Source organism: Pteronotus mesoamericanus, unplaced genomic scaffold (genome assembly GCF_021234165.1).
Source record: "Pteronotus mesoamericanus isolate MK-2021 breed Mesoamerican mustached bat unplaced genomic scaffold, CSHL_Meso_final contig_55, whole genome shotgun sequence".
Lineage (NCBI taxonomy): Eukaryota > Metazoa > Chordata > Mammalia > Chiroptera > Mormoopidae > Pteronotus > Pteronotus mesoamericanus.
The window spans coordinates 7238767-7263144 of NW_026555198.1; positions in this window are offsets into that span (position 1 = coordinate 7238767).

Below are 24378 nucleotides of genomic sequence, written 5' to 3' on the forward strand. Positions count from 1 at the left end.
TCATGAATATTGCATAGAAACACATTATAATTGCAAACATAATGTCTTGAAAGGTAGAATAAAGAAATAATACATTAGAAATGGGGGCCATTTTTTGAGGTTGCTATAGCACATACCTGCCATTTCCATTCTATAACCTTGACTTATTAATTGAAAATAACATGGCTGACATTCATCAAAACAATTATAAAATATCTGCTATGTACCAGGTATTTATCTAACAGGCGAGGAGGGAAGAAGAAATTGATACAGTCACAAGTTTTGGGATTTTATCTATCAGAGTTCAGATTTCATTAGTTTAAAATATTTCATATATAAGCAATCATTTCTAAATCAAAAGATTTTATGTCAATTTTACTTCCTCTCCACAGGGTATGGACCCCCCCAAAAAAAATAAGGTTCAGACAATTATCTACAAGGAAATGAAATTGTAGACATGTGGCATTTCTATCCATCCTCAAGTTTTTAAAATGTTAGATGGATTTTAAATTGTTTCCTCATCTGATTCTTGCTCTGTGCCAGTTCCTATCTTGATCTTATCCCAATAGCTATCTGCTTCTTCTCCCTCCCTCACTAGTACTGGTACAAGGCCGACTTCATGCCAAAGCTTTCTGGCATGTTTCACTCTTTCTTCAGAATAACAGTTTGGCCAGATGTTTTCCTAGCTTTGTCTCTGGGCTTTGGGCTGCAGTTCAATCCAGATTTCAAACTTACTAATGTCCTCCAGAAAATACAGTAACACCCCAAAATAAAAAGTTTCAACAGTTCATCCTTAGAAAGCAAAAAAAAGCAAGGACACATGATCTAGCCAATAAATACTCTCACTTTGTTGCAAAATTTATTTTACTGTTTTATCCTGGCTTGTGTGGAGTAAGAGGAACCTTGCATTTGTGTTAGTCTTTTGTTAGTACAATTTCAATTAAAATCATCATGAGACATTAAGTGAGTCATCATGAGGCATTTACAATATTGGGTCATGTAGATCTTCAAATGATAGAAACTATTATACAGTAAATGCTGCATAAATATCAAGCCATAACAAAACTTGTAATAAAAATCAAATCAGAAGTACATTAATACTTAATAAAGGGTCAGGTATATATTTATATGTATAAATCTATTTAGTGCTCTGATAACAAATGTAATAACATAAAATTTATTATAATTGCCTAAAAATCCTTGACTCTGAGAACAATTTTCTAACCTCTAAGAATAGTATTAATTTCAGTTTTAAGACAAGAATAAGAATAAATAAGTGCAGTGATACATTGCCCTTAAAATCAGGATTCTAAACTGTTCACACGGAATACACAAGTAAGTTTAAACTGTTCACAGGGAATACATAAGAAGTCTTGAATAATACAACGCCCTGCCAAATACTTGTTGCCATTCCTCAAAACCAAGGTAGGCTTATTGAAGAGCAGGAAGAGGTTTGCAATGACTTTCTTGTCTCCGATATAAAGCAAGGTATTTTTTTTTTAAATCCACTAGTTTGGTAGAGAGTAAGGAAACTGACAAACACAAGATAACTATGTTGGTGGGGATTAAATTGGTAAAAATATTTTGAGAGGGCAATTTACATTACTCAAATTATTTAAAATGTGCATGCACTATGACCTTGTAACTCAATTTGCGGGATTACATCAACAGAATTTTTAACACAAAGTAGTATGATAAGGGAGTAAATGACCATAAGTCTTAAAAAAATATCAAGATAAAAACATAGACAACAATTACTAAAATGATAGTTTTAAGTCCTTACTTATCAATAATTACTTTCAGTGGATTAGTTCTCAAACCAAGAGACATATAAAACTATAGTAATCAAAAAGATCTAGTAGTGTTATACCTTGAAGAATTCCTAAGATTGTAAGGCGCTACAGAGCAGGGACACTATTATCTTTTTTACAATATCATCATGATTGACTCAAATAACCTTAAGCCTCCACATCTGTATGACATCTAATCAATGTTTTCAAGGGTATCCTCTTTTCCCAGACAAATATTTCACCTACTTAATGACTATGCTAACAAAACTGTAAGATAAAAAGATTCCACCCCCCCAGTTTAAGCAATCCAGGAACTTTCCGTTGTGATGCCATGAAGAAGCAGATGTTCAGTAAACATTTCTTGGCCCTGTTGGGAAAAGTTGACTTGGACTATTGGACTAAGAGACTTCAGCATATAATGGTCAAAATGCCTGTGGCCAGAAAATAACTGAGGTAACAGAATCCTCACCAAACCTTTGTAGAGACCCAGCAAACAGATTCCTTACCAGAGAAATGAGGCCTTGGCCTGGAATTCTCTGGAGCACACTATGCACTAAACAGTGGCACTAATGATGCTGCTGATAATACGCCACCTAAAATTCTTACGTGTTCGTATTATTTCAAGATACAGTAATTGTTCCCCAACTAATGAAGACAGTTAAGATAATTATTTCTGAGTTTCTACATGTTCCTATGTATGTGGGAAACAGATGATTTGTTTACAAAAGATCATCAGTTGAGAAAAATACATTGCTGATCGACCTCGTATTTACAGAAGGAAGGCAGAATGTCCTTTTTGCTTATATTCTTCATCCTCTATTTCTGGAAAAAAAGTTCTTAGAGTAAGCTGTTCTCGTCATGCTAAAAAACTGAGTTGTAGGCAGAGACTATAAACTACTCTCTTCAGGGGTGTAATGTAAGCTACGTGAAATCCAAGAATATCTGGGGGTTTTTCATTTAAACTCTTTAAACCATTTTAGAAATACAAAAAATGAACCAACTTAGTAGACATGGTACAAATTATTTAGATACTTACATTGTTACATAAAGTAATTAAGTTTCCAGTGACATACAATCTGACAAAATGTTGAAACAGTGCTTCCAGTAAACATTCCACAGGGACTGGGCTCAATTGTGTATCATTTGACACTTTGGAAATAAATTCCTTGTTAGGTTGAAAGTGATAAATTTGGTTAATAGTAATTATACATAGAACATATAATTAAAATGTAGTACCATTTTAACTCTTAAAAATGAATTCTCTTCGGAATTTTGCATTATACCAAACCTTGGAGATAGCATGAAATATAAACTTATTTTTAATTACTGTTTAAAATTCTAATTAAAGGGAGAACATGGTTATGAAGCTCAAATATATCAATATTGTAATAAAAATCTCAGATGACTAAGGTGTACAGACCAGAGATAAAAGTCTTTTTAATACTGTGAAAAAAACACATTCTGACCCCAATCACCTGGATCTTACATAGAGGAGAAAACTGTATAAAGTATAGTCCTTTAAAACAGCAGGTGATCCAAAAATAATTCTCACCTATATTCTGGGAGTTCACAGCTTTTCAAGTAAAGTAGTGAACAATACAAAGAAAACCTTTAGGATGAATGTCAATTTAATTCAATTTAAGAAACATTTATTGTTTCTCTTACCAGAAGCTAAGAAGGTTTCTGCCCCTGTAAATGGCATTCATACAAGGAAGTCAGATGTGTAAACAAGTCTTTATAGAAAAGGTATTGGCTTCTACACCCCTCATATAACATAGTGCCATAAGGGTACAGGTCAGAAATTAATTCAACATGGGAAATGACAGAAAGAAAATGCCTCAGCTCAGACTTTGAAAATGACTTTAACCAGGTAGAGAAGCATGGAAATGACATGAAGTATCACATTATGATAAAGGACATAGAAGAACCAATCCCATCAAAATTTCCTACTGAGTGAAATGAAAATAAAAGAATCATAGTTCCACCTTCCAACTATTCTGTTTCACGAAAACTGGGATGTGGCTCAAAATCTTCTAAATTTAGGTAAATAAGTATTCTTTAGGTTAGCTGTCCTGGAACACTACATGTTTTTAAATCTTCTTAGTTGATTTTCATGCCTATTATTTTTGACTCAGTAGATCTGGATTAGATTGGTCCCTAAACCATATTGCAGAGACATTGGCCCAGGCGTGTCCAATCTTTTGGTGTCTCCGCACCACATTTCAAAGAGGAGTTACTTTGAGTAAGACATTAAACACACTGTGACACATAATCACGAAAACAAATCATGTTGTAAGTAATTGAACAATGCTGTATTGGGCAGCATTCACAGCCTTCCTGAGCTGTGAATGCTGCCCAACACACAGGCCACAGGTTCCACACCCAGTAGAGTGTTAAGAATTGGAAAGTAGGGGTGGGGGATATCTGAATTGAGGCTAAGTCTGTAAATCCAGAAAAGGCAAAAAGATGGAAAATTTGATATTATACTCTAAAAACCTTGGTCTTTGTTTTGTGGACAACGGTAAGTGTTCAAGAACTAAGGGGCTGAAAACAACACCAATGAATTCATTCACAATTCTGCAGGCTGTCTTAGCTGGATGTCTGTTCTGATATTGGCTATGTTCTGTCCTGTGCCTGTGGCCAGATGCAGGTCAATGAAGCAGCTGTTCTGATCTGTGAAGAGTTGATTCAGTCTCTGGCACATCAACAGGGACAACTGGGCTGCCTCAGTGCTGTCCCATGTGGTCTCTCATCTTCTAGGACTTTTGAAACTTAGGTTTGTAATCAATATAGAATGAAATTTGCCACATTCTATTTGTCAAAATAAGCCATAACTTTGGCCCAAATTTAAGGGGTGGAAAGAAAGATTACATTTTGATGGGAATAAAAAGAATTTGTTTTCCAAAGTAAGCTTCATTGGCATTAGCATTACATTGAGCACATTATTAAAAAAAAAAAAAAAGACATAAGGAATGACCTGAAAACAGAAGACGTAACCCTTTCTTAAGAGACATGGACATTTGATGGCAATATCCATTTATAAGTGGTCTCCCTGTTTTGGAACAGGAAGAGGAGGCACAGCCTAGATAGGGAGAAACTCTACAATGGAAAAGACCCTTTTTCCCTGCTCTTACTATGCTTGCCAAGAAGGGCAGTAACCACACACAGGGCTTTGAAAATTCAGAGTATTTATACAAAGGAAGATTACTTCATCTCAAGTTTCTCATCATGTGTCATTGTAACATAATGTTTTCTATTGCTTTTAAGCAGGGCTGATTCATATTTTTTTATTAAGATGATTACTACTTCCTAATTCCCAATACAAAAAAGTTATTTACAAAAAGATATTTATAAGATTTTTCTTCTTATATTCACCCTTTCACTAACCTTCATTCAAACAGGTCATGCATTATTCCATGTTCGTAAGAAATAGGCATACCTCTGCTAAGAAGAGATAGAATCCTAGAGTTCCTAGCTTAATGAAAATAGTGATTACATAGACGAGGCTGGGAAAGGTGGGCTTCCTCCCCACTAGTAACACTAATTCCTTCTGGGATAAAGGAAGGAGAAAAAAATGGATGGGTTTTTAGCTAAAGCAAAGATAAGCTCTCTACTCTCCTAGCACCTCAGGAACACAGCATGGGAAAGGGAGATGGCTCCTAGACCTTCGGATTCCAAAACAAGATAGTAAAAGCACTGAGGCTTATGAGTTTCAGCACATGAAACTCCTGTGGCATTGAACAAGGGTATGTTAGTGCTAACCAAGTGGGGCCAGAGTTCAGGCCCTTGCTATGGACTTTCGCATTTACCAAATCGGTCTCCATGACTCTGGTCCAGCACAGAGATGAAGATGAGACACCCAATAACACAATGATGAAACCTCCCACCGACGTAGCCGGATTTAAGGGAAAAGACAGTGATGTTTATGATACACTGAAGTCAGTAACCGGATATTCATGTGCAATTGACCTTTAAATAAATAGTTTATGTCCTGAAAGTAGCATTTCTTTTTAAGTTTTTAAATATAACATACAATGTAATAGGTGAATGAACATTTCCAAAGTGTACATACTACCAACCTATGGCCCTCAACTTGTGATGCCATCCCTTCTCCACCCCCTTACCATTCAGAAGAGCCAGGGACGCAACATGGGGCAACAGCAACATTAAAAACCATATGAGTTCACTCATATGAGAGATATAAAAATAAAAGCAATGAATGAACAAACAAGAAAAAGAAACAGACAAAAATTCATGGACAGAAACAAATGCATGTTGATTACCAAAGCGACAGGGGGATAGGTAGATAGAAGAAGGTATAGGGTGGATAAATGGTGATAGAAGGAGACTAGACTTGGGGTAATTAACACAAAATACAAAAATTCAGCTGATCCATATGGAATTGTTCACTTGAAGATTATATAATCTTATTAACTATTTTAACCCAATAAATTTATTTTTTTAAAAATTAAGGTTGTAAACAGAGAACACATGGTTTGAAACACAGAAAGACCCAGTAGATCAATTGAGCCAAATAACCAGTAATTAGTACCTGCTTTGCTTATATTTTTCTGAAGGCAAAAGACCTGGGGGCAACCGCATGGCATGTATTCCTATGGTGAGGAAAGGTAGGGAGACTTACATACAGAGTTTTATTGGCTTTTGTGGGGAGCAAAGTGTTTGCTACTGGTTTTAAAATAGAGGGCACAAGGGTTTAGTTCAGGGAAAGAGCTATCATGCCAACAAGTCAGGCCTTACGCTGACTGATGGTGCACGCAACCAGGGAGTGTTACAAGACCTGTACGCTGAAGACCAAGACTGCCCTTCTAACAATCCTCTAAACAAGGGACTGAGCAAAGAAGAATGCTGCTTCAGAAAAGCACATGAACAACAATCTACATAGAGACTACAGAAATCACCATCATTAGGCCAAAGTGGTTCAAAAATATGGTAGGCAGAGAGCCAGGCAAACACTCAACACTACTTGCTCCAGAGTCTGGTGGTAGCCTAAGGAAGAATAGCTCCCCTCTACATGCACATTTTAAAAATGCAATCTCATTTCCCGTACTGTTTTTCAACTGCCTTTTCTAATATGTGGCATGAACATGTCAATACAGATACACACACTTCCACCAAATCATTTCTCTTATCTGCATTAAATCAACTGCAAATGCCATTATTTCATGTAACCCTTTTTGGGGAAAACTTTTAGCTTCATTATATCTATATATCTTTATATATATTTTTTCAACAACTGTTTTCTATCATAATGATCACTTTGCGTACTTGAGTCTTTACAATAAATATTTACAAGCAAAATTCTTGAGTTCCAGGGTGTAGACAACTGCAAAATCCTTAAGATATATGTACTGCTAAATTGCTTTATGGATTTATATTCCTGTCAAACAAGTAACAGAGTGTCAACTTCTGGAACCTTCACCGTGACTAGATGTATCAGTTATGCACTGCTATCGAATAAATCACCACAAACATAATGGCTTACAACAATATACATGCATTATCAAAGTTCCTGTTTGTCAGGAGACTTAGCATGGTAAAGCTATGTTCTCTGCTTCAGAGGCTCACGAGCTGCAATCAAGATGTCAGATGAGCTACATTCAGGGGCAGCAAATGAGGAAGATTCCATTTTGGTGGCAGAATTCATTTCCACAAGGTTAGAGGACTGAGAGCTTCATTTTTCTCTCCCCCAGCTAGATGCCTTCCTTACATCCCAGAGACCTCTCAACGCTTCCCTCCCATGTGTCCCTTTACATAAGCATTTGCTACATAGTAGCGTACTTTTCTCAGGCCAATAATATTGTAAGACCCGGCCAGCTCACAGGAGTCTTATGTAACCATTCAAGCAACATCCCATCACTGATACCATATTACATTGGTTAGAAGCAGTAACATGCCACACTCAAATTTTAGTGGAAGGTACTCTACAATGGGATGGACATTAGGAGGTAGGTGCCGTTGGAGGTCACCTTAAAATTTGTATACTACATTGTCTCCCTTGTTTCCCTTCATAATTTTAAATATTAACCATTGCTTTAATTTGCATTTAATTTGCACTCACTTTGATTTGATAATTAAAATACTTAAAATAATTTAAACAAAAAAGTGGTCAGCATTAAATGTTGCTAACACCACAAAAAAAAAAAGTAGCACATCTCTGGTGGAAATTAACTATAAATTACCTAAAGCTCTTCCTGTAAAGAATAAAAAATGACCAGGCTTCAAAATAATATCAAGAGATGTACTATTTCATGACAATGGTCTCTGGAGCTAAAATGCCTCATTTGGAAATATTGGATTTACTGTTTACAAGCTACAAAACTTTTGGTCAACATTCTAACCTTTTAATGTTTACAACTGTGAAATTTGGATAATGTGTTTAACTGTTTAAACTTGCTGAGCACTGTCCATTCAAAGCACTGTAACATAAATTAACTCATTGATTTCTCACATTAACCTAATGAAATAGATATTTTTGAAATATTTTCTTAGGGTACACTTTGGATTGAATGCATTCAAGACCATAAAACAGTGCCTGACACATAATAAGCAGTCAATAAATGTTAGTTATTATTTTTAAGATTTTATCTATTATAAATGTTAGTTATTATTTTTAATATTTTATTTATTTATTTTTACACAGAGGGGGAGGGAGGGAGAAAAAGGGAGAGAAACATCAATGTGTGGTTGCCTCTCACACGCCCTCTACTGGGATACTGGCCAGCAACGCAGGCATGTGCCCAGACTGGGACTCGAACCAGCAACCCTTTGGTTCCCAGGCTGGCAATCAATTAACTGAGCCACACGGGGTAGAGCGTTAATTATTATTATGATAAAAGGCACTGCGTTCATGTTCAGTACTCTGGGTAAACACAGGCTGTAATATTTGGAAAATAGCAAATTCAAGTTCACAAGTAATTCATTAGGCAATATATGATTTAAGTGACTTTCATTATTGCTAACTCCAACGAATCTGGGAACTTCTAGAAGAGTCAAGCCACAAATCAGTTTTAAGGCCTAGGTAGGGATAAGTTTCTCAAGGACAGTACCTGGGCCCTTCTTTTCTGATATATTGATAGATAAAACAAAGAATGGGTAGGATTACCTTATTTTGCTGTTTATAATGCACACCCTCCTTTTTGGCTCAATTGTTCAGGAAAAATGTTTTCTTTTAATTTTTTAATTCAGTTTTATTTATTTATATTTAGATACTTGGTTTTTTATATTATAAAGGAATTTTAGCATTTATTTTTCAACATATTACAGTACAAATAGTTTTATGTAACCAATAATTACAATACACAAGAACAGATACAGTTTAATTCAGGTACTACTCATGTATAATGCACATTTTTATTTTGCCCTCAAAAATTTGAGCAAAAAAGTGCACATTATCCAAGGCAAAATATGTTAGTTCCAAACAACAATCGGAATGGGAAATTACAAATGAATGAAATGGTTGGTTCAACAGCCAAGGAGGAAAAAATGGCCAAGTGAATTCAATACTGTAACTGCTAGATGTTCAGGAAGTGACCGAGACAAGTCAGGACAGGAAAGCTGAGGCTAGAATATGGCTGGCTTTGAGGCGCTGCAGTAACTTGTGAATATTGATTCAACTAGATCTATTTCTTTCTGTTTTTATCTATTTCTTATTATTGTTTATTATGAGAAGAAAATGATTTACCATAAGGAAGACTCTATTTCAAGAAAAACAGATTTATCATAATGATGAAGACACCGTATTTCAAGAACATCAAATGCAATGGTAAACTCTCCTTTTATATTAGGAGGAAAATAACTAAATGCCCTCAAGCCTTCACCACCCCTTATTTACCACTAATATATTGCTCACTATTCACCTCATGCTAGATTCCTCCCCAGCCTAGACCAGGTGTGGCTCAGTTGGATGGGCGATGACCTGCAAGGAAGAGATGGCTGGTTTGATCCCAGGTCAGGACACAAACATGGGTTGCTGGTTTGGTACGGGGCGGGGGCGGGGGCGGGGGCGGGGGCGGGGGCGGGGGCGGGGGCGGGGGCGGGGGCGGGGGCGGGGGCGGGGGCGGGGCCAGCTTATAAAAGGCAACCAATAGATGTTTCTCTCTCTCTCTCTCCTCCCTTTTCCCCCTCCCTGTTCATGGTGTGGGTTTCCCTATCTTTCTCCCTATGTTCCCACCTCTCCAAAAATAAATAAAATCTTTTTTAAAAAAAGAAAAAGATTCTTCCCCAAACATTTACTAAGTTCTAGACTAGCTACCATCATTTACCACATGAAGATGTAATATTTTGCTTTGTTAGATAACTATTTTTGTACAAATTGTGATTTCCAATAAGAAAACAGGCTCATGGGTGAACGGGGAACATGATTGAAAGCAGGAAATGACACTATGGTTTTTTGAACATCTACTGCATTCTTAGCATTTTCCTAAGTGTGTTGCAATGTTGGTGTATTTACTCCTCATTGCTACCAGGCACATGCTCAGCCTAACTCCCCAATCAAGGTCTCCTGCTATAGTGAATATATGTATTCTGTTTTTGTTGACTTACGAAATAGTACGAGGACAAAAATTGGACAACTCAACTTTGTAGCCCTTTGAACCACACCAACACAAACAGCATCACCACCAACTCAAAAAATCCTAGAGCTTTGAAGTGAGATACCTGTTGACAGGGCAGAGGTATGGATGGGAGAATCGATGCTAACCTGGAAGTCAGCACACATGAAACTCCTGTGTTTATTGTAAGCCTTATCCGGGTAGTATTGTATGCCAGACAATAGCAATAACAAATACTGTATTTCCTGAATATTTCCAATAAACAGACATTCTTCTAGGCAGATCTATTAATTCACTTGATCCTGACAACTACAGGAATTAAAGTCTCTTATAAACGTAATTTTTCTTATGAAAGAAGTTGTCCTTTATGGAGCTAAAAAGCTTTGCTCAGGCTCAATCTTTTCCACTACTTGTCAATTTTGGTTCCTCTCCAGCCCCCATGCTAGGGGAGTCAAGTCACAGAAAAAAGTTTTTTATCAATAGTCTGTATGTATGTGTATTCATGCTCTGCTTATCAAAAGTATTCCAATAACACAAATAGTAACTTGTTTCACAAACTAAGAATGTCACCTAACTCTGCGCCCCAATTGTATTTCTTACCTACGGAGAGATTATCAGTTGAAAGTTAGATTGTGACTATAAAAGTGTTTGAAGAAATTTCAAATTCTCCACATGTGAAAGGCTTAATCAACTAGAATACCTACTAAATGGAGCAACTTATTTCTCTTGAGTGCCTTTAATTTGCTTTACTTAAGATCTATGTTTACCTCAAAAAATGCTATCCTTTCTGCTCTTTGTACTGCCACTTTATCACATGAAACTTTCTCAACTCTCCATCAGTCTTTCAGCTTCTCTGATCCTTGATAATAATTAGTTCTAGTATAGAGAGATTGCCTCTGGTGCTATTCATATTCATTGAAATGAGCTGCCACGGAAACTATGGAAAAGCAAGGGAAGTATGGGAACTGAAAAAGTACAAATTAATGTTTATTCTGCCGCCTGGCAGGGAGCAGAAAAATCAAGCAGTCAAGGAAAATGCTTGAAGAATAACTCTACCACGACAGACCCTCTTGGCACTCAGTGCCCCTGAGGATTCTCAGCAGCAACCAAAGCTGGTTCAAAACATGCAGGAAATTCAATTTCAGCAACATGGAGCATTAATTCCAGAGGTAAATGTACACTGGTGCTGCTATAACTTTAAAAAGTTATTTGACCAGCTTTCTAAAATCAAAAGCTACAATTAACTATACCTGGACCATGTACTTCCCTGGTATTTTAAAAAATGATTCATCTTGTTTATTCATAAAAAAATATTCCTTTATATTTTGGCGGATCCTCTATATTAAAGCACCAATTTGTCTGGATACCAACCATCTTTCTTAGTAGTGAATCAATGTGATCAGAGACATTGCTTAAAATATCAATGAAGTAAACACAAGCCTGCAGATCAAACATAAAACAGGGCTGTCCGTCATTCATATTTGTTACTCAGAAACAGCAATATTGAGACTCACACTTTTCACTTCGATACTATTATTATTTGAAAGATATAAACTCAGGGTATTTCTTCTAAATTCAAGAGTTTCATTCCAGGAATTAAATGTTTAGAGTGGGTTGAAAAATGTTTATGATTCAAAGCTCAATATGATGATGCCCCTTTTTAAAGATACCAAAACTGAGAATTCAGGTAAACAACCTGCCCCAATGTTACACAAGCAATATGAAAATTGGAACTTGCACTAAATGTTGTCTTCAATTCCAGTGCTCCTGTCCCTTTGTTCAATATGTTCGGTAACCAAAAGACAATAATGAAAGTAACTGAAAGGATGGAAAATGGGTTTCATGAGGAATCCTTAAAGAATCTGATGCGTTCTTTGATAATAAAAAGTTGTTATGGAGCAAATACTGTACAGGTCTATATATTTTCACTAGCTAAAATGGAGAAAATTCTTTTAAGGTACAATGTGAAAAAATGAAACACCGAAGACATAGTAACATAATAACATACTGCCCTGGCTGGTGAGGCTCAGTAGATTGCCTGGTAATCCGCCTTTGACCTTAAAGTCACAGGTTCGATTCCCAGGTCAGGGCACATGCCTGGGTGGCAGGCCAGGTACCCAGTTGGGGGTGTGTAAGAGGCAACTTCTCTCTCTCTCTCTCTCTCTCTCTCTACACACACACACACACACACACACACACACACACAAATTTTGTTTAAAAAAAAAAAGACGTATCTACTGTCTGAATCCATATACCCCAAAGAAAGGGACTACTTGAAGGATCTGTTCATAGAGGATTCCAAGCAAAATATGGACTAATTCCTCTTTAACCTGCCCAAAGAGGCATAGCTGGAGCAGATGATCTCTCTATGGTTTATGAGATCAGCTTTATGAGGCCATTATTCTATTACCTAATATTTTGTAAATTAAAAGTCCACAGTGGTTTATGACATCTCCATTTGTGCCTGACAGCAGGGTTGGGAAAAGGCAGCATAAAATCACTTGCCTGTTACATGCAGTTAATATTAATACACTGTAATGAAATAGATATGTTGATCCTATTTTGATTTAGGAGCTGTAGAAATGAAATAAGGTGTGCTCAAGCAGCGTTGGTGAAACTATTTTTCTCCTAAATTCCAGATAGTTAAGAGAAAGCCCATTTAGACACACTAATTTATATAAACCTTCTTCTCCCATGCGTCACATCTGAAGTCATCAAGGATGAATAGTGTAATAGTTTAATGAACCAAGATTTCCCTCAAGTCATAGGTCACAAGGAATAAAAGACATAACAATATTTTATTACCTATAAATTTTTTCTTGAATAATACAATTTTAATGGTATTTTCCCTCAGTCAACTCTATCAAATTCTATTAGTTTGCAGCTGAACTTATTTCACTCCTTATTCAGTTCTGTTTTGTCTTTGAAAGGTCAGAGCTCAATCTTCGAACCAGGCTGTTCACCTGCTTTAAGATTTCTCTTTCCTGTAAAGCCTATAAAACTAATGAACTCTCTCAGATAACATCAGAAATGAAACTCAGTAAATGTAGGAGGGGCAAATGTATCATGTGTACAAGAACGAAATAAGGGGCAAATAAAAGGCTAAAAACTGAACTAGTGGCAAATCTTAAATATCATTTATGGTTCATAATATAAATGTATCTGGGAAGACAATCGGATGCATGTGAGAAAAAACATGGTCTAAGGAACTTCAGGAAATACAGTGACTTGAGCTAATGTATGTAGGGCTGCTTCATCTCCTATTACAGTATCTGGTGACCTGGGCAAAGGACTATACATATAGGGGAAATCTACCCCATCACTGGAAAAAAAGAAAGGGTGTCCTCTACCTGCCATGCACTGACCATTCTCACTAAGTGAAATTCGAGTAGGAATGCTATAAAAGACTGATAAAATTTAAATAACCACAGAATACATAGATACAAACCCCTAAGGAAGAGCAGATAGGTGTGGTGCACTGAGACCTCATGTACAGCTGGGATTGCTTGGGAAAAGAATGAAATAAAAAAGGTTCAAGTTTTGAAGAAATTCACTGCTAAGGGTTGTACAAATACTGCTGCATAAAATAAGGAGAAGAAGAGAAAGAAAAAGAATCCTTGTGAATTCTTGTGGAAAATATTCCAGGCAATGAGATCACATTTTACTCAATATCCAACAGCTTTCAAATAAAAGCAAACAAACTCTAGAGGAAAATAAAGTGGCTAATGGTCCCATAAATAATATTAAAATTAATAAAGAAAGAATTACTGCAGAAACTTAATCTACCATCCATCAATCTGCATGAAGCCTCTCAAGAGGTATTGCTGTAGAAGATACTATAGCAATTGTAACAAAAGTAACACACATCCTGAAGGGGGCGGAGTAGTTGGTTTGAGCACCTGCACACAAACAGAAAGGTGGCTGAGTTCATTCCTGGTCAGGAGACAGGCCCGGTATGCAGGTTCTTTCCCTTGGCATGTTTCTCTCTTACATTCATTTTTCTCTCCCTCTTTCTCCCTCCCTTCCCCTCTCTCTAAAAATAAAGTATTCTACAGAAAGTTATATGTAAAAGTACATTAAAAGACATCTTTCTCAAATGAAGACTGCAACTTCACAAATTGAATGAACAAAACTAAGGAAAGGAGATGAAAATCTAAACCTAACCTTGTGGAATTTTTGATTAGTACATATAAAAATCTTCCAATCACCTAGTAAGAGACACAAATCAACAAAAAAAGTAAGGCTGGCTCCAAGCTTCTTCACTTTGAAACTGATGATGCATTATTTATACACCTGCACATATTAACCACACTCCCCTACCATTAACAATATATTAAATATATAATTTTAACAGTCTAAGTATATTACCAGAAACTTGAATGCATCAAATATTAAAGGTATAAATATTCAGTTATGTCAGAAGCCAAAGCAAACATTACAAGTATTATCCAGTCTGTACTTTAAGAGAAAACAGGGCCCTTCAAACAGTATCTCTCACTTAACTACCCAAACCCAAGTTGACTCACTTCCTTAACCATCCTTCCTCATCCTTCCAGGTGCAAAAATCTTACCTGATTTCCGAACTTTATATTGTATCTCATTGCCTGGGGCTCCCTCTCCACTGTTGTTTACTGTGTATGCTCTATTAGCTGTTTCCCAACATTTATAGATTAAGAATTCTTTCGCATTCTTGTTTCAAGTAAATACAAGTAACAAACATTCCAAGCCCATTTTCTTCTCTTATTGCCATTTCACTGCTCCATTTCCAAATCTCTTCAAATTGTTGTCTGCATTGGCTGTCTCTATTTCCCCACTTTTCATCCAGTTTATTCCCCACCTGAATGTTAAAACCTCTTATCAAGATTAGAGACTTCCTTTATTTTTTTAATTTAATCCCTATTGTATTTTTCCATTACCATTTAGCCCCCCACCCCTGCAATCACCACACTGTTATAAAAGACTGAGTCCTTTTTCAGTTTTCCTGAATCCTTCTACCCCCCCTAAGATACCCTCCCCCACTAGTCATCATTCTGTTCTCCATCTATGAGTCTGTCCTCATTTTCCTTTTTTAGTTCAATTATTAGTAAACCAGCGAGCACTTCCCTGCCTTGTCTTACTTGACCATTAAAAGCTGCAGTCAGACTGACTGCAGCTTCCTTCTACACATCCTTTGTTTTCTTCCCTTGTTATCCATTATAACACACACTCCTGATGTTCATCCACCTTCTCTGGTTTCAAAAACACGTGGGTGTCTCTTAAATGTACCTCCCTACCAAGCAGATAAATGCCTTTATATGCACATCCTTTAAGATTTTCAAAACCTAGTAGTATTTTATATGCACTAGCCCTCTCTGCATTATTCTGTATGTGTACGTTTATTCTTCATGCACTATTTTTCCAAATATAAATCAGTGCATACTTTTTAAGTTCCTTGAAACATCGCATTTAAAAGGGAGAACACCTTACAATGTCAATTATTATATGCCATGCTTCGAAAATGTACTACTAAATACACAAGCATATATTACATATATGTAGAGTTTAAAGAATAGTGAGTAAAAAAAAAAGCTTGGAAAACACACAAGTGCCCTACAGAAAGATAAGTTACAGTTTAATCCCAAAACAGAATGGTATAAAGCAGTCAAAAGTGAATGAAGTAGGTAACTATGTCCAACAAGACAGAGAACCTTCAGGAAACCATATTGAATTTGAGCAACACAGTACTGAAATAGAAAAATGTGAATCCCAGAATAAAAATTACTTATTTATGAAGTAAAAATAACTATACCTGTAATACAATTATGAACACCCTACATGCAGAATCTGGGACGGACTGTGTTTTGAGATTCTAGGGGTCTATTCCCACCATCACCCAAGCCTGACCGGTGCAACCCCATCACTGGAGACCCACTGGTCCCATCCCTCCTGACTCCCAGTTGCCCTCCCTGTGCCCTCCCTGCTACTATCAGGCTCAAGGCAGAATCGGGGCCAGACTGAGTTGCATGATTCTAGGACCAGGGACATCTTCCCTTTACCTACTCAAATCGTGTTCTTCGGCCTGATGAACTTTGCCGGACTTCCTGAGACCCTGCCCCACAATTAAGGTGTGCAAGGACTCTGCAGGTGTCAGGTGCACATAGTATACCCTGGAACATATGCTGAGTGACCTCAGAACCAGCACTGGCACTGTGTTTGAACCTGTGTCACTCTTGTGAACACGACTCGCCCCTTCCTGGTGACTTACTGAGAACCTACCTCATACAGCTCAAGGACCACCAGAGGTTCTTTCAGTGACTAAGCCTGTCATGCAAGCAGAGGGTGATCACGGGGTGTCTTGGGACTGTTTCTGAACTGCCCTAGGGCCTTGTGGTGTAAGAGCCAGCCTTCACGCTCAGCTTAGTGCTTCCCGAGTACACCCAGACCAGCAGAGATAGCCACAAACTATGGGTCACACTATTAGCTCCAAACAGTGTTGCCCACGACCAGTCACAGGCAGTGTCTGAAGCTGGACTGCACCACAGTGTCTCCCAAGAGGTCACAGAACAAACAGTCCTAATTAGTCCAGCAAAAAAATATCCGGCATGACACTTCGCAGACCACTTTTGACATGTTTGATCGTTCATACCACCTTGTCCATACACTGCACTCCATACACTCCAAATAAATTTTTGTTTCAGTGGGGTTTTTTACCCTTCTTGACATAATAAAGCATAATATGCTGAAAATACTGCATTTTCTCTTCCATCTTCAATATTAAAATTGTCACATAAAAATTCACCAATTTTTTAAAAGTTTTTTTTAATGGATGCTGATATGACAGCTGTCACAAGGCAATCTAACAAAACGGTTTTCAATGAAGTTAAAGACAACTAAGTGCTACTAGTACCATCTTATGGAAAAAAAACAAACGAACGTTCTGGCTAAACTTACAGCATCCCATAGTATGAACATCATATACAAGGATCGGCAAAACTAGATTTACAATTAAACTGGAATAAAATACAATTATTAATAAGTACTACAAGAATAAAGTGCTTTTCATTCAACTGTAAACTACTTTTGCCTACTCCTGCATATTTACCTGATCTAATATTAGTAGACTTCTGGTTCGTTTCTAGCTTTTACTAATGGCTTCCTTTCTTATACACTCTTTACTTTTCTCTGGCACCCATACACAGGAGTGCCTGCAGTAAAATGGATAGCACACAAGATTTACTCATCTTTGTCTTTTAAGAGATAATGCCAAAGGATTATCCAAAATTGCGGTACCACTTTATATTCTCAACAGCAATTTGGGTTTTATGATGCTCTGCATGCTTTTTTTTTGAAGATTTCCTATTTGTTTGTTTTTAGAGAGCAGGGAAAGGAGGGAGAAGGGAAACATCAATGTGTGGTTGACTCTCACGCACCCCCTGCTGGGGACCTGACCTATATAACCCAGTATTCTGCCCTGTTTCGGAATTGAACAGGTAACCCTTTGGTTCATAGGCCAGCACTCAATCCACTGAGCCACACCAGCCAGGGCTGCTTATTTTCTTCTAATTACAGATACATTGAAGGTCTTTGTATGTTCTTTATATTTATCCCTTGTCTATTTTCAACTGTGCATATCTTTTCAAGTTTATGGTTTATCTGTGCCTTTCCTTTATGGAGGCTGTTGAAAAACAGAAATTTCTTATTTAAACGTAACAAAACTTACATTTGAGTGTCTTGTCTTGTTTTTAAAGAATTTTTCCACAAATCCTGTCCAGTGTGGCTCAGGAGGTTGGACTGCAGTCAGGTTACTGAAATTGTATTGATTCCATTCAAGGGCAGGGCACCTAGTCAGGGCAGGAACGGGAGGTAACTGGCTTCTGTCTCTCATTGATAGTTTTCTCTCTCCCACTTCTTCTCTCTAAAATCAGTATTTTATTAAAAAAAATGATCTTTTCCATGACCAGAGAGCAAGAGTTAAAAAAAAAAATAGCCCATTGGCCAAATCTGGAATGTTGCATTTTTATGGCCTGCTATAACTAATTTTTGCAGTTTTAAATAGTTATAAAAATAAACGAAGACCCAATATGCAATAATGATAGCATATAATATGCACAGCCTATAAGTATTTATTCATTATTTATTTACATAAAAAGTTTGCTAATGCCTTGCCATAGTATCGTAAGACCAATCTTGCATATCAGCACTGGCCAGTAAAACTTTATATGACTGACATATTATTTAATATATGTTTTCCATGATGATATCCCCTGGCCATGTGGCTACCGAGTACTTCAAATGTGCTTCATGGATGGAGGAACTAAATTTTTAGTTTTATTTAATCAATTTAAATTTAGATTGACAAATGTGGTTTGTGGATACAGTACTGAATGACATAGTCACATGTTTTTATTTAAAAGTTCAGTCATTTTGCCTTTCATAGCTGTCTTTAATCAACTAGATTTGTTACATAATATCACAGATAAAAAATCATCTCTTAAAAATAAAAATAGGTGCTCCAACCAAGACTGTGATCAGGCAGTTTGACAAGAAAGCTCATGCTGTGAAACCACTGCCCTATATTGACTCAGCAAATAATGACTTTGCTTCTACCATGGAAACTACGTACATTTAATATAATTAAATTCATCTTTATTGCCTTCCTGCACTGGATCAGGCCTTCAATAACATCACTGGTAAACTGACAGTGGTCATATTCTTTCTTGTATTACTCCAGATTTCAAAGGGAATAATAATATGGTATGACATTTACTTCCTTTCTGCCAATATCCTTCATCAAGCAAAATTTTTTAAAATTTTTCATCATGAATTGTGAAACTCATGAAAAGGAAATTTTAATCAGAATCTGCTTCTTCTTATAACGTAGTTCCCCCCTTATCAATGGGAGATGCATTCCAAGACCTCAGTGAATGCCCAAAACCACGGATATTAATGAACTCTCACCTACAATATTGTTTTATTTCCTATAAATATGGACCTATGATACAAATTTATAAATTAATCACATTAAGAGAAAACTAATTATAATATACCATAAAATAGAAGTGACTTTCATCAATTTCATTCACAAAGATTCATTTGCAAACTAAATGTTTAGAAAGCACGTTTCATTATTTAGAAGACTCAAGTTAAGGAATGAGCAAAGGAATCAAAGCTCACTTCATTCACATATCAAAACAGGCTACTGTTGGGATGCCCCATGTGGTTCCAAAGTAGTCTTCCCCATTCTCATTACATTCCACAACAAAAGCTTGGGGAAGACTGCAGGGGCATGACTAATAGTTGGGCTTTACTAATACAAGTCAACTTATTTTAAAAGTATTCCCTCAGGAAAACCTCCCTTTCAACTAACCTCTCCACAAACCTCTCTTTCTACGAACTCCTCTCGGCAGACTGTAATGCATTTCTAAATATGATTCTCTAGCCCACCCAGGTTGCAGCTCAGCCATCCCTAGGTGCAAACTTCAGGTGAGGAATACAATACACTTGGAATTGTACTGACCTTCAGAGATGAGCAAACAAACCTAATTCCAGCCTACACAGATCAGATCATTACATAATACAAGTTATCAAAGACTACATCCTGTTAAAGTTAGTTTGGACTTAACTTACTTCTTAAATAGCTGCTGTAAATCTTGCATGAGAATGTTCAAAATCTTATCACATTTTTTTACAGAGGTAGAACCTCTGAAGTATATCCCCCGGATGGCTTTGAGCAATCAGCACGAAGTATGAACTGAACATCTCCACTGTGGAATCTGGTTTGTTTTCTATAGACCTCTATACATAGCACTTTCAATTAGAGAGCCTGACCTATTATTCTATAAATGCCCCCAGGGGACATGATCTAATTTTAAACTCCAATCTTCATCAGTACAGCATATTCTCAACCTTAATCTCCTGCCTAATTTAATTCTGTTTGTCTCCTCTTCTCATATGACCTCTATAACACTAACTTTAAGAGTTTTTGCAGTAGGGTAAATATCTTTCTTGGTAAGTATCATCCAGGATTTCAATCAGCAAGCTAGAGGACAAGACAGATGAATTATGTGCTATTATTTCCCTAACAAGTAAATGAACTCCAAGCCTCTGGTCTTTGGGTCACTATTTCTGCCTGGATCAGCCTTCTTCCACTGGGAAACTTCTGTTTATCTTTCTACCCAAAGCTATCTCTGACTTTCTCACAGTAATTGTGTTTGTAGGTAGTTTTCTTTTATCCCTTACTAGCCTAAAAGAACAAAATCCTTCAAGGGCACAAACCTGCATTTCTTTTATTCTCCTGTACTTCGCAAACTGGGAACAGGTGAACTGCTCTGCTACATAAGGATTTGCTTTAAATAGGATATGTTGTGGATCTTCAAGTAGATCTGATAAATATACACACCTCATTGGGATTCCAGTACCTAATGCCTTTCACTTTTATTTGCAAGTTGCCTTTGTGTTCTACTCTGGCGCATGGTATTAAGCATTGCTGTGATGCTTCTACCATTTGTTCTTTAATTCCGGGTTCCAAGCTCAGTAAGTCTTCTTCACTTCACATTTCTCTCTCCTTTACCCTTGGTATTTGCTCCTTTCTCTTGGTAATTCAATTAATTCTGATTGTTTTTGATTCAGATCTCAGTTCAAAACCCAGCTCTGTTGTGTACTCCCCATATGACCATAGGCAAGCCCCTTAACTAGAGCTTTTGCCTTTGATTTAGCATCAAAAAATGTTTCCTTTCACACTTACCTAATACCACAGTTATAACTTCCTCATTAACATGGATATATTTAAGTCTCCCACATCTAGCATGTTTGGTACAAGACGGCACTCAGTGCCATGACTGATTAATCCATTCAATCATTCATTCACTCTGTGTTTGAAAACGCTTGGCTTCTACTTCTGTCAGTCACAGCTTTGAGATGAGGCAGCCCTGTGTTCAGATTCTGACTGTCACCTACTACCTGTGCCATTTAATACTGAGCTTTTTCCATGTCTAACTTTCCACTTGACTATAAACTCCTTCAGGATACAGAATATATATTATATGTCTTTAACTTATTCCTCCTTTATCGATTATCATGGTGACTCACAAATCTGAATTTCATGAAAACTAGTGCAGAAGCAGTGAAACAAGTGCTTTATATAAGCAGGATACATTCAGGATTACCGTGCTGTCCGCCCTCATTATAAACTTTTCAGTTACGGAACTTCCATGGGCTGCATCACAACTTTGATAATGAGAAAGTTCTGGCCTTCAGCTCCTGCTCCTCCTTCTGCATGTCTTACCTTCTACAAATCACTGACTGATATCACCCTCTAGGTTACTGCTTTAAGGAAGCAATGACAGTAGTTACCAGACTTAAAGTCTCACTTACAGGAGATACTCAATGTCTTTCTTCTGTTTTGTTTCAAAGTGTGTTGTGCAATGATCTGCCCTTACCAACACCTACTTCTGTTAACTTATTTATTATTCTCCAGATATCTCATTCCAGCACTATATATAACTCTTTGTCAATAGTCAGTGGTTATTCTAGGCTCAATTTCTCCAAAGAGAATGTTGTGAAAAAACTAAGTAGAAAAAAAAATAAGAAATGAGTCAGGGGATTTATTGACAACTATAAAGAACATTATGTCTAAACAAACATCCACCACCAAGTAGTTGATAATAGTAGTAAGCAATAACAGTGAGGAGTGTTTACTGAGTTTCAGTCTCTGGACCAGATACATGCATGTCATCTCGTTGAATCCTCACCATACTTTGCACTGGGGACTATTTGTATATGTTATCTCATAGTTTAGTAACACAGATAGATTAAAAAACACGTTGAAGGTGGTAGAGCTGAACTGCAATCTATCTGTTCTACCATCAGAACATTTCAGCCTAATAAAGATTTCAATTCAACAACAAAATTTTTGCATTTTTCGTACTAAGAAAAGTAGTGGGGTAAAGGTCAGCAGTTCCTAAAAGCAAGTCTGCATCAGAATCACTTGGAAGCACTTCATCGAAAAACAGATTCCAGTCCTGGCTGGTGTGGCTCAGTAGACTGATAAGGACCTGTGAACTGAAGGGCTGCCAGTTTGATTCCTGCTCTGGGCACATACCCACGTGCTGGCCCAGGTCCCCAGTTGTGGACATGTGAGAGGCAACCGATAGATGTATTTCTAGTGCATTGATGTTTCTCTCCCTCTCTCTAAAAATCAAAATACAATCTTTTCTCAAAATTTTTTTTTAAAAAAACAGATTCCTGAATCCTACTCCATACCTGCAGACCTCCAGACCTAATGAATCAAAATAGATGTTACTGCAGTTCAGCAATTGTTTTTGGAGGGATTTTTTTTTGGTTTTTGTTTCTCTCTTTATCAAATCCTCAGTTTGTGCTAAGGACAATTCACATTTAGGCATGAATTGTTTGGGATGGAAAGAACCCAGTATTTAGAATCAAACAGAGAGCAAAAATCCCAGCTCTGCCTTTAATTACCTGTGTGACTTCAAACTATTTTGAGCTTCAGCTTCCAAATAGGTAAAAAGTAGGATGACCAACCCATTCTCCTTTACCAATGAATTTACTGATGTAGCACCAATAGTCCCACACCCTAGGGCTGCTTCAGTTTCAGGTGAAAAAGAATGGTTGGTCATCCTAATACAACAGGAGTACATCATAGTGTTAGGAGGATATAAGTATGTAATTCTGCACATAGTATACCCTTATCCCTGAGCATTTGTTTGAGCTCCAAACACATATATTTCATTTCATTGTTGATCCCTCTACTCCTAGGTCCCTTTAAGTACCTAGTATCTACCTTTAAGTATCTACTTCTCAAAATGTCAACATTGGTTACCAAATTATAATATTCTTCCCTCTGTCTATCCAAGCCCCAGGTGTTACAGATGGACTTTTAGAAAGGTATGAATAAAAATTCTATGTATCAATACTGTATTCAGGGTTATTGAAACCAAGGAGGGATCTGAAGCACCCAAGAACATATGTAGTGATGATATATTGCCACTCTTATGCCTCAAGGAGACATGAGAAAAAAAACATGGCTGTGGGGTTAGGTTAGGAATAAAGTCACTAACAATCTATGGCCAAAATGGAAGTCCTTGGAGAACAATGCTCTTACTTCTCTCTCCTTCTGCCTAGTCAACTCCTGCCAGAATTCTCTCATTCAGCAAACACAACTTGAAGACACACAGCAAGAAAAGTGAATTGATGCAGGCCATAAAAGGTCAGCCTCTCATTATATAAAACAAGGTGAAGATGCATGAATAGTGAATCAAACCCTGCTTGATGTGGCTCAGCGGATTGAGTGCCTGCCTGCAACGTGAAAGGTTGCAGGCTTGATTCCCAGTCATGACACATGCCTGGGTGGCAGGCCAGGTCCCAAGTAGGGGGCGCACGAGAGGCAACCACACATTGATGTTTCTCTCCCTCTCTTTATTGCTTATTTCCCCTCTCTCTACAAATAAATAAATAAATAAATAAAATCTTTAAAAAGAATCAATCAGGAAAGGTAAATGGAATATATCTAACCACATCTACGAAATGCAGACCTCTTCCAGATTACCCTATCTTTAGACATCCATCTAGTTGCATAAGCCAAGATTCTGGCACTTATCCTTAACACCTGCTTCTCATACTATTCAAGGGAACCTACCATTAATTTGACTTTCAAAATCACTCTTAAATCAGCCCACTTTTCTCCATCCCCACTGGTGTCTTTGCTCAACCTACCCTCCTGTGTTGCCTTGATGTGACCTCCTAACTCATCTGCTTGCCCATGCTCTTAAGTCTCTTTCCAGTTCGAGGAAATGGGGATTGATAAGAGGCAAGACTGCAGAGGTGGGTCTTCAGGTGCCTTCTAATAATTATTTACAAAGGGTTGTTGCTGTAATCCTGGGAGCAATGATAAACACCCAAAATAAAATTAGTGTCAGGAGAGGTGGAGGGACTGGAAACATCGGAGAGGTAAGAGTGGACTAAAACCAAATGCTTGGTTAGTGATGACTAGATAGGTGTTCAGGGTGAGCAAGGAGAAGTCCTGAGTTTCTGTGATGAGCAAC